Below are 16,455 nucleotides of genomic sequence, written 5' to 3' on the forward strand. Positions count from 1 at the left end.
GGAGAACAAACGCGCGTTCTGTGCCGTGCTCCCTTAAGGGCTGCAGAAGTAGGCGTCTCTTTCCTCCTTTACAATCACCATATATGTAGAGCAAACGCGCCTTCTTCTGACGCACGAAAGGCCGCGAGGGGGGGGGGGGGGCAGGGAAGGGAGGCGACGTTTAGCTGCGGCACCAAGTGCCTATTATTGCGATAGCAATTATATGGACACTCAAAAGCAGATTTCTGCCGTCGGCGTCGCCGTCGGCGTCGCCGTCGCCGTCGCCGTCGCCGTGAGGTTCCGTATGACGTCATTTGGAGATGAAATCGTCGCCGCGCGCCGAACGCTGTATGTGCGAGTGAAAGGGCGCGAGGGGCGCGTCTTTCACGGGGAGTGAACGCACGGCGGAGAACAAACGCGCGTTCTGCGCCGTGCTCGCTTAAGGGCTGCAGAAGTAGGCGTCTCTTTTCTCCTTTACAATCACCATATATGTAGAGCAAACGCGCCTTCTTCGGACGCGCGAGAGGCCGTGGGGGAGGGGGAGGGAAGGGAGGCGACGTTTAGCTGCGGCACCAAGTGCCTATTTATATCAGAGGCTCCAGCAACAGTAACCAACGCCGCACGCATTTTGAGCTAACGCGGGCAAAACGCCGATGGCGTCGACAACAGTTCTGCGTGTTGTTGCTACCAAAGCCGCTCACCTTACTTCGTATGACATTGCTGTGTTGCTATCGCATTCATTGCTTCGCCCTTAGGGCGAAACTGTGACATTTTTTATATCAGAGGCTCCGGCAACAGTCACCAACGCCGCACGCATTTTGTGCGAACGCGGGCAAAACGCCGACGGCGTCGACAACAGTGCTGTGTGTTGCGGGTGCTGCTGAATGTCCAAGTTTGTACAGCGGATAAAACTACTGTCCTTACTCCGTATAGCTCTCTACTAAGTTGCTATCGCAATTGATGCTTCGCCTTTCGGGTGAAACTGCGACAACTTTTTTTATTGCGATAGCAATTATATGGACACTCCAAAGCAGATTTCTGCCGTCGGCGTCGCCATTGCTGTCGCCGTCGCCGTGAGGTTCCGTATGACGTCAATGGAGATGAAATCGTCGCCGCGCGCCGCCAAACGCTGTATGTGCGAGTGAAAGGGCGCGAGGAACGCGCGCTTTCACGGGGAGTGAACCCACGGCAGAGAACAAACGCGCGTTCTGCCCCGTGCTCCCTTAAGGGTTGCAGAAGTAGGTGTCTCTTTCCTCCTTTACAATGACCATATATGTAGAGCGAACACGCCTTCTTCTGCCGCGCGAGAGGCCTTGGGGGTGGGGGGGGGAGCGAAGGGAGGCGACGTGTAGCTGGGGCACCAAGTGCCTATTTATATCAGAGGCTCCGGCAACAGTCACCAACGCCGCACGCATTTTGTGCGAACGCGAGAAAAACGCCGACGGCGTCGACAACAGTTCTGCGTGTTGCCGGTGCTGCTGCACGTCCAAATTTATACAGCTGATAAAGCTACCATCATTTTGCTATTGCAATTGATGCTTCACCTTTCAGGTGAAACTGCGACAATTTTTTTTGTATACCTCATTGTTTTTCTTTCGCAAAATTTACCTTGTACCGCTACCTATGATTTTAAGAGATCAGGCCGTATCCATCTTTTCCCTGCTTTTTTCCACCAGTACTCTAATCGTCTCTTGCTTATCTCTACGGCTGATCTATTGATGTTTCCTTCCACTTTAAACCAAAGCGCTTCTGGGAGTTGCACGTTACCTACGGTTCTCGCTGGGTGGATCCCGTCGCATTCCATTAGGATGTGCTGAGTGGTCTCTAGATCTTTACTGCAGCTTACACATGCCTCATCTAGTTCCGAATATTTGTTCCGGTATGTTTTGGTCCTTAGGCAACCGGCTCGAGCCTCAAATGGCAAGGCACTGCTCTTTGTGTTATCGTACAGATTTTCCCTTCTAATTTCTTTCTTCTCATTCTTGTAAATCTCCATTGTCCTTTTTGTTTCCTTTCTTTGCATACAATTCACGGTCTCTATTTCTCTCACTTTCTTTCTGATGACTCCTGGTTGTCTATTTACAGCTTCGATTATCCTGTACTTGGTTGCCAAATTCCTTGACCTCTTCCTCCATTCTGTGTCCACGCTTTTCATGTAGAGATACGTGTGCACTTTAGACGCCCATTTATTTTCGTAAATGTTCCTGAGCCTTTCTTAGAAAATAATTTTGCTCTGTGTTTCTCCGACTTCAAACGAGGCCCAACTCATGTCACCCTACACTGCCTCATTTGTGGTATTACCGTGGGCTCCCAAAGCCAACCGGCCTACTGATCTTTAGTTAACTTCCAAACCCGACAAGATATCTGATTTTAAGCATATTGTTACGCGGAGGACAAGTCAGTAAGACTACCACCTATTTACAGGTTGTATTTACAACAGTGGTTGCAGCGCTCAGTGGTTATATTCACACCGCGAGCCCAGCTCCTTCTTCCTCTTCTTTTCTCGAGTGATGGCGCCCACGCGCCTCGTTCAAACAACCAAATACCACACGCGTGTAGCATAATCCCCTGGTGGCAGAAGCGACGTCCCGGAGCGTCTAAATGTCATCACTGGGAGGGTGATACTGCTTCAGTCGTGTAACGTGCACGATATCACTGGACTGGGAAGCAGATGGGGCGTCAGGGGCGATCTCGTAGGTAACGGGAGTCACGGCACGTAGCACTCGGTAGGGGCCTGTGTAACGAGACAGCAGTTTTTTTGACAGGCCGACCTGACGCGACGGAGACCATAGAAGAACCAAAGAACCAGGCGGGAAGTGCACGTCGTGGTGTCGCTGGTCGTACAAACGCCGTTGGCTCTCTCGGGAGTACAGAAGGCGGTCACGGGCAATTTCCCTTGCGTGGGCAGCGCGTGCGACGGCGTCAAGTGCAGATTCACTGGTGGGTGCTGCGTGAACAGGGAGGCTTGTGTCGAGGGGCAGTGCTGGTTCTCGGCCGAACAGAAGGGAAAATGGCGAATAACCGGGTGTGTCGTGGCGCGAGGAATTATACGCAAAGGTGACAAACGGTAGAGCGAGGTCCCAGTCAGTGTGGTCGGAAGACACATACTTCGCGAGCATGTCTGTGAGAGTGCGATTAAGACGCTCCGTGAGGCCATTCGTTTGCGGATGGTATGACGTGGATAGCTTGTGCCTCGTGGCACAGGACTGCAGGATGTCCGCGATAACTTTTGACAGGAATGTCCGGCCACGGTCTGTGAGAAGTTGTCGCGGAGCTCTATGTAATAAAATCACGTCGCGTAGAAGAAAATCGGCAACATCTGTGGCGCAGCTTGTAGGGAGCGCTCGGATGATGGCGTAGCTAAAGTCCCTATATAAGAAAAGTACCGCCATCTACTCTTTCCTCCGCCGCCTCCTCTCCTAAAGCGCTTGCTTTTTCTTTACTTTTTGCTTGCGAAAGCCAAGTCGACGGAGGCGCACATAGAAAGTCCATGTTGAAGCTTTCAGGCCGGGCGCGCGCCGCCGCCACCACCGGCGACTGCGGCTGCGCAGAGGACTTTCAACGTGGCTCTGAGGCGGAAAAAAGAAAATATAAAGAAGTGAGAAGCGCGCGCTATCATCGTCCGATAGGAGATACAGGATAACACAGGAGAGAGCGCCCAAAGCCAACCGGCCTACTGATCTTTAGTTAACTTCCAAACCCGACAAGATATCCGATTTTAAGCATATTGTTACGCGGAGGACAACAGTGGTTCCAGCGCTCAGCGGTTAGATTCACACCGCGAGCCCAGCTTTTTCTTCCTCTTCTTTTCTCGAGTGATGGCGCCCGCGCGCCTCGTTCAAACAACCAAATACAACACGCGCGTAGCAATATAATGGCATTTGCGAATGTTAGCGCTGGCATCATTACATCTTTCCAGATTCAACGCAGCACCTCATACTTATTGTGGCCCCACAGTGCTATCACAGTGTTATCATACTTATTGGCACCATGGCCCCTGGTGGTACAAGCCACCAAAAACCAACCGCACATAATCCCCAGACCAACGGACTAACTGAGCACCCTGATTAATAAGACCCTCGCAGACATCCTTGAAGCAATCAAGGAATTGCAGAAGTCGGTGATGCGGCAAGCGGAATGTTTTGACCTCGTAGCACGTAAAGTCGCAGTGATCGAAAGCAGGCTTGGTCTCGGCGAGAATTCATTGGTCGTCCCGGTGACGCCCGTCTCACTGGTTCCCCAGGCGGGCCCTGGTATGCCGATGGTTCTGGCCCCCGTACATAAGGACGTGCCGAGAAGTCGGCAAAACAGTGGTAGTAATCATGGCTCCCAGCGGAAATGAGTTTGCCATTTGGCAGTGGAACTGCGCGGGGTTTAGGAAGCGTAAGGCCTCCCTCCAGCAGTATATGTCTCCATTGGCGGTGAGGCCGCATGTGATTGCCTTACAGGAAACCATTGAGGCGGCGGTTGCCTTGCCCGGCTATCGATCTGTATCAGTTAGGGGAGAGGGGCAACGCGGTCTGGCTATATTGGTTGCGAGGAAATATGCGTTTGTAGAACACAAGCTTCAGCTACGCAACTCTACTTTGGAGGCCCAGCTGGTCGAAATCATCCCGAATAATTGGCTTAAGTGTAGCATCTTCATACTGAATGTCTACAGTACCCCTCAGAATCACAAGCAGGCGTTTTCCTCGGTGATCGCAAAGGCGGCTGCCCTAGCGGGCAAGTCGCCGCTCGTAGCTGTCGGGGACTTTAATGCACACCACCCGGCCTGGGGATATCCAAAGGCCACTGTTAAGGGGAGAAACCTGGTTCAAGCTATGACGGATTGTTCCTTAGAGCTGGTCACGGACCCTCAGTTCCCAACTAGGGTGGGCACCTCTGTTACGAGAGACACCACTCCGGATCTAGCATTTACCAAAAACGCGGCGGGCGTACAGTGGGCTAACCTGCAGGAAAGCCTGGGAAGTGATCACTTTATCCTCTCGGTCACCCAGGAAACCCGGGTGCCTCCGCCTAGGGAGTTCAGGGTGACGGACTGGGACGAGTTTAGAAAGCTCCGCAAGGCTGATCAGACCGAATATGGCACGTTGGAGGACCTCTTCTCGCGATTAGCAGAGGATGCTCTCCTCGCAACCAAGACGGTCCAGACTGACTTACAGGTGGATGCAATCGACTCACGTCTTGCGCATCTGTTGGAGGCTAAAAAATCACTGGTTGAGAAATGGCGCACGCAGAAGCTCAATAGCAGGCTGCGGAAGCGCATATCGCTCCTCAATAAAGAAATCGAGGACTATTGTCAGGAACTGTCTAGGCAGCAGTGGAATGAAGTTTGCTCAAAAGTGGACGGGCAGATGCGCACCGGGGGTAAATGGAACCTCTTGAAGGTGCTTCTCGATGAGACTAATTCCAAAGGTAACCAGAGGTTGGCAATCGACCGATTGGTCCAAGCACAGAGGAGCAGTGGGGTCGATTACACGACTCTACTTACGGAATTGGCGGAGCGATACCTTCCGGTTGGCCCCGTAGGGGACTGGGATTACCCGGACTGCCGGGGAGGGCCGCTGGAGGCAGTCGACTCGCCCTTTACGAAACTTGAGATCGAAGAGGTGCTTCATGAACTTAACAGTCGCTCAGCCCCTGGCCCTGGTGGAATCACGAATAGGCTGCTGCGTAATCTTGATGATAAGTCCATTGCTAAGTTAACCGAGGAGGTCAATCTCCTATGGGCAGAAGGCCGCGTTCCGGAAGCCTGGAGGACCGCCTCGGTGGTACTCATTCCCAAACCGGGCAAGGCACTCGCCAAGGAGAACCTACGTCCCATCTCCCTTACCTCTTGCGTGGGGAAGGTGATGGAGCATGCGGTATATAATATGGTCATTAGGCATACCGAGGATAAGGAGCTGTTTCCACATAACATGGTAGGCTTCCGGCCGGGTCTCTCCACCCAGGATGTGATGCTCTTGATTAAGAGGCAAATTATCGACCGACAAATCCGAGATATTCGGGGAGTATTGGCCCTTGACCTCGCCAAGGCGTTCGATACCATTTCACATAAGTTCGTCCTGGAGGCGGTCGAGAGCATGGGGCTGGGACCAAAGTTCCACGCCTATGTTCGTGCCTTCCTCCGGGACCGCACAGCAACCATAAAGATTGGCCAATTAAAATCGCGGGCCTTTACCCTGGGTGCGAGGGGCACGCCGCAGGGAGCGGTCATTTCGCCTCTCTTGTTCAACATAGCTATGAAAGGCCTCTCAGAGCGTCTTTCCACTGTAGCAAATACCAACCACGCCCTATATGCGGACGACGTTACTGTCTGGTGCATGGGAGGTTCGGATGCTGAGGTGGAGGAGGCGCTTCAGTCGGCACTCTCTATCACCGAAAGTTTTCTGGAGGGTACGGGGCTTCGACTCTCCCCCTCCAAATCGGAGTTGCTTCTCTACAGACCGGCTCGGCCCGGGAGGAGGCCCTCCACGCCGCTTGATCAGGTACAGATTACGCTAACCACAAGGGACGGGCTGTCGATTCCCAGAGTCAACTGCATTAGAGTGCTCGGCTTGCTTCTTGAGTCCAACGGCAGGAATTCACAGGTTTTGGCCCGCATCACCTCCAAGACGGAGGACATGCTCAGGCTGATTTTAAGGGTCTCAAACCGCAGGGGAGGGCTGAGGGAGAGCAATCTCCTTCGGCTCTACCACGCGTTCCTCATGAGCCATATTAATTACGTCGCATCAGCACTCAATTGGTCTAAAGGCGAAGAGGATAAACTAGACACTTTAATGCGAAAAAGTATCAAAAGGGTGCTGGGACTCCCCATGAGCACCGGCACGGACAGGCTCATGAGCCTGGGCATGCACAACACCCTATCGGAGGTTACTGAGGCACAGAAACTAGCTCAGGTCGCGCGGCTCTCCTCCACCAAGGCTGGGCAGCGTCTCCTACAGTCGCTGGGCTGCCGTCATATGGGCAGCACCGAACAGAAGGTGTTTTTAACACAGACAGTGAAGGCTACCTACGAGGTGGAACCTTTCCCGCGTAACGTGCATCCGCAGTACAATGTTGGCCGGCGAAAGGCACGGGCCAGGTCTCTGCTTGACTTCGTAGCTAAATCCCCGGGAAAGGTGGCTTTCGTTGATGCGGCGCAGTATGGCCGCTCCGATAGCTTTGCGGCCGTGGTTGTTGATCATCGCGGTCGCGTACTCAACTCAGCTTCCGTTGGGAAGGTGTCTGCCTCCGTAGCAGAGCAGGTAGCAATAGCTCTAGCGATGAAGGATCCTTCGCATCCTGAGATATTCACTGACTCCAGGGCTGCCGTCCGGGCCTTCGCCTCGGGGGTGGTCTCCAGGGAGGCTGCCACTATCCTCAGTTCGAGGGGTGCGGTAGGCTTTCACACAATTACGTGGTTCCCAACCCACATGGGTTTAGGGGTTCATCCGTCAGTTTCCAATGTCAACGAACTTGCCCATAACCGTGCGCGAGAAATCACGTGCCGCGGCGGTCCGGGCGGGTCCGCAGGCGGGTTCGCGGAGAGCTTCAAGGATCCACGAGGCACCTTTCACGAAGTTATGTCTCACTATCAACTGTCAAGGCGGAGGTACCCCCTCCCGCATTCCAAGCTCACTAGACCGCAGTCGTCCGTTCTCCGGATGCTGCAGGCAGGTTCGTTCCCGTCTCGTAGCACGTTTAGTCACTTTGCTAAAGGCATAGATCCAGGATGCCCCAGCTGCAGGGAGAATAAGTGCACACTCGCTCATATGCTCTGGCAGTGCCCGTCGTTATGTGGCGCCAAGTTCAGCACACAGCAGGACTGGGAGAGGACCCTTAAAAGCGGCGAACTCTCAGTCCAACTCTCGGCAGTCCAGGAGGCCTGCGAACGGGCGGAGGGCCACGGTCTTCCAGTACCGGCGTGGGCGCGGCCAGCAACCGTGGCGGACCCCCCTTCGGGGGAGGTCTGATCGGGGTTCTTCAGGACCAAATAAAGTTCATTTCACCTCACTACTGATCTCCCCAGTTCTCTATAGTGTTGGCTAGCAAATTACGCTTTCTTTTCAAGTTAAACTGACCATTCCGAATTGTACTTTTTTCATCTCTCTGTCTTTCAGCCGAATCGATTGTTTCATGCATCACAATGGTGTCAACGCATTTCGCAAGATTTCAGAAATAGTGGGATAAGAAGCGTATATAGCCTCAGCGCAAAGGCAACGTTTAGACATGCCGTCTTTTCTACAGGAAGGAGACAACGAACTCAAGTGCCATCTTTTAAGCGTTTGCGCACAGCCGAGGCTTGTCTCGTTCGCTCACTTTTGATCACTCCGTTTCCTACTCCATGAGCCCCGTTTATTCTCTTGTATATCTAGTAGGAGTGTCTGACATCATCGCTGGTATAATATCAACGGCTAAAAAAGTGGGGTTTGTTACCTGAAAGGTCCCTGTTTTTTGTAGTTTTTTTGTATGCACGCTGAATTGTCGGTGGGGTTCCAAGGGCGACGCTTTTATTATCAATAATTAATGAATGTCGAAGCTCCAGCTGTAATTTCTTGTTAGAAAGTAGCTTTATTATTTGCGCAAACCCATGCAACAGTCAGCCGCAGCGGCCTCATATTCGACACTGAGATCTGGTGTTGCGCACTGCAAAATCTTTCAAAGTCATTTGGTGTGGTCATGCTTTTATGAGAAGACACGTTCTTTCAAATTTTCCACCTTCTTCCGTGAGGGAACTACCCGCAGAGGGACTTAAGGCATGCCTCACTGATGCGTGCCTCTTCAGCGTTGGTCTGCTCGGCACGCTCAGCAGTCTCGGGATCAGCCCTGGCCTCGGCTTCACTGACGCTGCCGGCAGGCATGGCACCACTCTCTAGAAAAAGAAGACAGGTGAAGAGCGGCACATGTTCGCAAGACAAACCACAATAAGGCAGTTATAAAGCTGTTCTTGGCCAGATATTGTCATTATTATTTATCGTCCCTTTAGAGCTTCTTTCGCTGTATTAGATGTGGAGGGAGCTTGAATATAAATAAAATCAACATTCATGAAAACAGAAAAAAAAAACATAAAAGAAATAACATATAAACATGTGCTTGTCGCAAGTGGTAAAGGGTGTGGGCAATGAAAGTATGACGGTAGCATGGTAGCATGGTAGAGGTGCTTGAAGCATGGTAGAGGTGCTTGTACAATGAATTGTTTTTGCAAGTAGGCTCTCAGCAAATGGCTTCATTTTGGCGGATTGCCATCCTTAACTATCTGTTTTGGCAATTCGTTCCAATTCTATGTACCAATGTGGAAGAATGATCTATTAGATGCATTGATATTGCCATGTAAGTGCTGCACTTTTAGTCTGTTAAACATATAAACTGTTAGTGAGAAGCACGGTGAGCAGGAACGAGAAGAATAAACCAAATATTGCTAGAATTTGTAAAGAAAACATAGTTGGGATTTTTTCCGGGGTGTTCACAGAGACGATAGCCTAAGGTTAAAATATAGAGGGTGTAATAACGGTAAGAGTTGGCCGAAAAAAACATGGTGCCTGCTGGCCTAACCGACAGTGCCTGTATCACCACAATCAGCCTATATTTATGCCCACTGCAGGAGGAAGGCCTCTCCCTGTGATCTCCAATTACACCTGTCTTGCTCTAGCTGATTCCAACTTGCGCCTGCAAATTTCCTAACTTCATCAGCCCACCTACTTTTCTGCCGTCCTCGACGACGTTTCCCTTCTCTTGGTATTCATTCTGTAACTCTAATGGCCCACCGGTTATCCATCCTACGCTTTAAATGGCCTGCCCAGCTCCATTTTTCCCTCTTAATGTCAAATAGAATAAAGGCTATCCCCATTAGCTATCTGATCCACACCACTCTCTTCATGTCTATTAACGTTAGGCATAACATTTACCGTTCCATCCCTCCTTGTGCGGTCCTTAACTTGTTCTCGAGCGTCTGTGTTATCCTCCAAGTTTCTGCCCCATATGTGAGCAGCGGTAGAATGCAATGATTGTACACTTTTCTTTTCTACTACACTGGTAAGCTCCCAATCAGGATTCGGCAATGCCTGCCGTATACACTCCAATCTAATTTTATTCTTCTGTAAATTTCTTTCTCATCATCAGGGTCCCCTGTGAGTAATTGACCTCGATAAACGTAATACTTTACAGACTCTAGAGGCTGACTAGCAATCCTGAATTCTTTTTTCCTTGCCAAGCTATTGAACATTATCTGTGTCTTCTGGATATTAATCGGCAACCACACTCTTACACTTTCTCAATTAAGGTCCTCATTCATTTCTTGTAATTCGTCCCCATTGTTGCCGAATAGGAGAATGTCATCTGCGAACCGAAGGTTGCTGAGATATTCGCCGCTGATCCTCACTCCTGAGCCTTCCCGGTCTAAGAGCTTGAATACTTCTTCTAAGCATGCATTCTAAGCATGTGAATAGCATTGGAAAAATTGTGCCTCCTTTCGTGACCCCTGTCTTGATAGGTAACTTCCTACTTTACTTGTGGAGAACCAATGTTGTTCTGCAATCCTTGTAGATATTTGCCAAGTTATTGTTAGGTGATATTGTTATTCACATAGGCCTCCTGTACTCCTTGATTACGCAATGCCTCTATGACTGCTGGTGTCTCTACTGAATCAAATGATTTTTTCATAATCTATGAAAGTCATATAGAGATCTTGATGGTACTCTGCAGATTTCTCTATTACCTGATTGATGACATGAATATGATCCATCGTAGATTATTCCTTACAGAAGCCAGCCTGTTATCTTGGTTGCCTGAAGTCAAGAGTTGCCCTGATTCTATTGGAAATTATCTTGGGAAATATTTTATACAATACTGAAAGCAAGCTAATGAGTCTATAATTCTTGCATTCTTTAACGTCTCCCTTATTATGTATGAGTATAATGTTGGCGTTCTTCCAGCTGTCAGGTACAGTCAACCACAAAAGTTTGCGGACCACGCGAGCGCGTGGCCAAGAGCCTCTTCGCAACACTTCCGCTACGTCACCAGCGATCGACAGCAGCGCTACGTTGAAGACGCATCCCTCCTTAAATCTATGGCCTGTCTATTTTCGCACTGTGCGCAAATATTTTCTACCTATCTCTTTCAACGTGACGCACTCTTTGTTAGCCAGGGCTACTTGCTTATATTTTGAGAGCAGAATATCAGTACAAGTAATCAGACAGCGTATTCTTCGGCTGTTATCAGTTCTATTTTCGCGTAGCCACGCTGTTTTTTTTTTCGTGAGTGCGTGAGTGAGCGGTGAGGCAGCCATGGGACACATATGCTTAGTCAGTAGGCAGAATTTTTCCGTTCCTCCCCCATCGCTAAGTGACAGTAGCGGCCGGGATTTGATCGCCTGCGCCCAGGTTTTGCTGCGCAAAGCCCGAACCACCGCGCTGCTATAGTGGTTACATTTAGAAAAATAAGAAATAATCGGGTGCGATGACTCTTTTTATAACCCTTTGCGACACGGCGTCCTCGTTTGGGGACTCGAACTTCGGAGGCGCGTCCCACGCCACGTGTTTCTTCAAATGACCTAAAACTCAGTGTGCACATTCGTGTCCGCTTCCTGATGGGACAACTAGCGGTCAGTTAACTTCATTGTCCTGCGTATTGCTGCAGATGATCACTTTGCTGGAGACACTATCATGTTAGACAATCGTTCGACGTGCCGCGTTCCAAGACCAACGTCAAGAGTATTTTTTTTCTCCGGTCGACACGAATACAACCGAAAAAGCAAGTGTGCATGCGTTTCGGGCCTAATAGTTGATTCTTTTTATGCAAGCATTGAAGCTGACGGATTTCAGAATAATTAGATAATGAGTTATACGCTAATAATTTTTTTTTACTGAAACTCGCACAAAACAGCACATTGCTTCGTCTTCTTTCTTGGAATGTAATAGTGAGCGTCTTGAAATGATGCCATGCGCATTTGACGCATTTGCAGACAGTGCATCATAATTCGTGTCTGAAGGGGATGAATTTATTCACAAGACATTTACAGAAGTGTCATGAAACATAGGTCTCTCAATGATCTAGTAGGAAGTGAAATGTCCGCCGTTTTCTAGCACCTTATTGATGCGTGTGGGCATCTACTCGTACAAAGATTCAGTAATCTCCGGTCGACCGCGCAGGCTTTCCCATTCTTGTGCGATCGCTTGCCACAGCGTATCGGCCGTGCGGCCGCGGTTGGGTCGTGTGGACAGCCGTTTCTTCAACATGCCCCAGATATTTTCTATGGGATTCAAGTCGGCGCCACATGGAGGCCACTCAAGCTGGCAAACAGCATGTTCTTCTAGCAATGACTGGACGATACGTGCTTTATGGATCGGGCTGCGGTCGTGTTGAAAAAAATAGCAGCCATCGCTGAAGGGACCGTCCAGCGCATACGGATCGAGGTGTCTAGTGATGACGTCGCAGTACCGTGACTCAGTGAAGGGCCCTTCCAGACGCACAAGGGGACCAAGGCCATCTTTGCTGATTGCTCCCCACACGCTCACGGAACACCGTCCACTGGATAGAACACTCTGTGTGTAATTAGGCAGATATCTGCAAGAAATAGCATACAATTGGGTTCCAGCGGCGCGTCTAAAAATGTTGTGATTCCTCTTGCGTATGAACTTTATAATGCTGTTATAGAGTTGCAATAGAAAACGTGCAAACATCATTAGATAGTACTGAAAGACCCACTGGCAGCTTTTAAGTAGCTTCAGAGTAAGTAGTACTATGAAACAATCGTTAATGTTTTCAACATAATACCACTACAGAAAAATCTCGTAATGTCCAAAAGCTCATTTTACGTGAAACATGTTGTGATGCAGAATTAGCTTCGTGAATTAACTGCCAATACACTGTAAACACACCTGCAGTTTAGTGGACGCCAAACCCGCTTCCGTTGGTCCCAGCGCGTGGAAAAAGTTGACTCGTCGCTAAAGATGACATCGCCCCATTTCTCTGTTGTCCAATCTTTCATTGCTGTAGCGAACATGAGTCGTTCTTGTAGCTGGCTGTCTGAGAGGCAGGGCTTCTGTGCTGCTACGAAAGACTGCAGGCCAAGCTCACTCAGCCTTCATCTTACAGTCTCAGACGATACCGTGAGCGAGAGCGCTTCTCGGATATCCTCTGCACTTTGAAAAGGATCAGCCACGATGGCGGCCGTAATCAGGTGGTCCTCTTCCTCAGTCGTGGCCCTTGGACGCCCACTGCGCTCCATATCTGTGAATCTGTCATCGTCGCGGAAAGCTTGAATAATCCTATTCACGGTAGTCCGGCTCCTGTTGGTTCGGCGGCAGATTTCGCGCTGAGGTATTCCCTCTATAAATAAACGCACAATGTGCCTTCTTTCGTCAAGTGGAACACGCAGCGGCATCTTTCCAAATAGGCAATCACCACGTGGCCTGAAGCAAGTCTACTACGTTTTCAGCGACTGGTGCGAAGATGCGCCTATGTGTGAAAGAAAATTTTCTATGCATCCGCTTTTTCTTTATATTTGATGACAGTGAAACACCTCCCTACCCTTTCTCTCAAGACGCAGAAGCAGCAACACTCATTGGACCAAGATGCTGCCAACCAAAGTGCGCCAGTAAACGTCGCGTAAAAAAATCGTCGCAGCGCTTCGTGAAACTTATCTACCCACTGGCACACCAGTCGACAAAGGTTGCAGTGATTGCTCCGATACTGCTATCAAGCCAGATATGTGGCGGTCTTATCGCAGACAGCGCTCTGCGTCAACACAACGAACTAGCAATGTCATGCACGGGAATAAAAAATTAACAGGCAGGCGAGTACCAAGAGGGCTCATATCCGGGTGAGCGCCCCTGTCGCCGCTAGGTGGCGTACCGCTAGGTGGCGCGGATAGGCAGTCTGGCACGCGCTCGCGTGGTCCGCAAACTTTTGTGGTTGACTGTACACTTGAAGTCGTAAGACATTGCGTATAAAGGGCCGCAAGCTTTTCAAGCACGATATATCGTCCATCTTTGATTAAATCGACTGTTATTCCATATTCTCCGTTGGCTTTTCCCCTGGTCATGTCTTTCAAGGCGCTTCTAACTTCATCATTACTTATAGAAGGAGCCTCTGTATCTTGTTCATTACTACTTCGAATGAAAGCAGCTTGGCTGCTCTGGGAACTGTACAGGTCAGTATATAACTCTTCGCTGCTTTTACTTTGTCAACGAAATTGCTGATGATATTAGCCTGCTTATCTTTCACTGCATACATTTTGCCTTGTCCTATGCCAAGTTTTCTTCTCACTGATGTCATGCTGCGTCCATATTTTACTGCTTCCTCAATCTTTTCTACGTTGTAATTTCGGACATCCCTTACTTTCTGCTTGTTGATCAGTTTCGGCAGTGCCTGTATATTGGTGATTTAGCGTGCGTAGAACAGGTATTTCACACTACCAAACCTGCCCCGAAAGAGGTAGAGCGCAGTAGAATACAGCAGAGAACAGAAAAGGGGACGCATGAATTGATCAGTTGGAACTGGGCACCGATAACAGGAAATCTCTCTGAAAGGACCCTCTCTTGGTCAGTGGACAAGAAATAGGCTGGCGATTGAGGCGATGGCGAGGATGTGAGCTGCTGGGGACGTCACCATGGGAACGTTAAAGGTGATCAAGGAATCATAATGATTCATAAAAGGCGTTTGGTAGCAGCACACGTTGGAGGACGCCGAAGCTTCGCCTTTAAGAGTAGAACACGATAACATTCAAAGATCCCTGACTCCTTCTCACGCTTCCTGGCAACTGCAGCTTATGCAAACGTAATGTTTACCGGGAAATGCTGGTGGCGAACGCTGTGAACGAAGGCGAGCTTTCTGGTGAAAACGCGGCCTCTTGCATGGGCCGATCTCGGAGGTAGTGCACGGCCACGCCCAAAAAATATAAATTTTTAGATTTCCGTTTCGTTTCTCCCTCTTAATATTTCAGTCTGTGAAGATTTACCTATAAAGGCATGCGCTGTCAGGGTTTTTTTTATTACATTTGTTTTTGGGCTGTCATTCTCCAAATTCCGAGTAATAACTTTGCCAAGTATGAAACACAAGGTATGAGCAAATCTACCAATAGAATGGTGTGACAATGTAGCCTGCATATACCGCATGTCATATAGCAAGGCGTAGTATATACATATACCTTAATATATAAGGGAATTTTCGCTCACGATACGTCGGCGCCGACCTCAGATTTTCTGCGACACGGGGTTCTTCACGCTATCGCGGTAAAATAATTTTCCGGCATGTTTCAAGCTCTCTTTTTCTAACTAAAATCTTTTATTGCAGTTCATTATTTCTATCAGGTGCACCTCAGGTATCGTAACACCTAGGGCACACTGTCAAGACTACTCGATGCCGGATTCAATGATGAGTTCTACTTATTTGAAAAGCAACATGACTCACCTGCCACAATAAGTCCAAAGATGGCCAGGCCCACAATCATCACTTTGAGCTGCATGTCTTTCTGGTTTCGAAAAACTGGGAATTAGAAATGCAACGACAAGTCAATTTCTCACGGCTGCTTCACGCTCATCGTTTCGTGTTATTTGAACCCTCCAGAGTTTCTTCTTTCCGCTGTAGCGTGACATCAGAGAGTTTTGACATAGCGTTTGCACCCCAACATATTAGAGTTAGATTATGGGGTTTCACAAGCCAAAACCACGATTTGGTTTAAGGCGCGCCCTAGTGGGGGACTCCGGAATAATTTAAAGCAACTGGGGTTCTTTAAGGTGCACCTAAATCCAAGTACACGGTTGTTTTCGCATTTAGCCCACAATGAAATGCAGCCGCCGTGGCCAGAATTCGATCCCGCGACGTTGCGCTCAGCAGCCAAACACCATAGCCGATAAGCAATCACTGTGGGTTGCAACCCAACGTAGACGCATTACGTACGTAAAACCTAGTGTTCTCACTGTGCAGGCTCCTTACGTTAATAAGTATCCGCGGTTTACGCACGCTACGTCAATGCACACCCTTTGAGTAACTTACCGCAGCCAATGTCTACGTACGCTAAAAGATAGCGTTGTCGAACATGATGGCCACGCATAGCTCTCACTTCAGCGTGAATTCTCGCGATGGCTTTGCTCGCGGTATCGTTGATCACCGCATCTGTTGAAATGATCTTCCGCTTGTTCTGAGCTTCTGTTTCTTCCCTACAAACTTACAAGTCGCCCGCGTTTACTATTCCCAAGCGCGGAACAAAGAGGTTTCAATAAAAACGCTTCCCGAATTGGCCATGCGTCAGTTTTACTATGGAAAAATATTGTCAATGAAACTGCGTCGGAAGAGTGCACAATGTATATGCAGGCCGAATAAAAAAAACTGTTCCCATGTGATGAGTCGTTAGATTAAATGCTCAAACATGACGACATTCATTGGGTTGGTCATAGGGGTAAAATCAAATGCAATTGGCTGACTATGATTACGTCTTCCTTATACCTGAACTTCAGGATCTGTGAATCCTGTAAAGATTGAGATTTAAAAGCACGA

The 16,455-nt window shown here is 49.2% G+C and overlaps 1 long non-coding RNA gene across 1 annotated transcript; it reads right to left on the reverse strand.

The window, feature by feature from the left end:
- Positions 1-8,512: 8,512 nt before the first annotated feature.
- On the reverse strand, positions 8,513-15,508 carry LOC125943902 (uncharacterized). The gene is made up of 2 exons (XR_007465980.1): positions 15,370-15,508; positions 8,513-8,833 (listed from the first exon to the last, which is right to left on the reverse strand). It is a non-coding gene; the product is annotated as an uncharacterized LOC125943902 (long non-coding RNA).
- Between the last annotated feature and the right edge of the window lie 947 nt (positions 15,509-16,455).

The sequence above is a fragment of the Dermacentor silvarum genome, chromosome 3, assembly GCF_013339745.2.
Source record: "Dermacentor silvarum isolate Dsil-2018 chromosome 3, BIME_Dsil_1.4, whole genome shotgun sequence".
Classification (NCBI taxonomy): Eukaryota; Metazoa; Arthropoda; class Arachnida; order Ixodida; family Ixodidae; genus Dermacentor; species Dermacentor silvarum.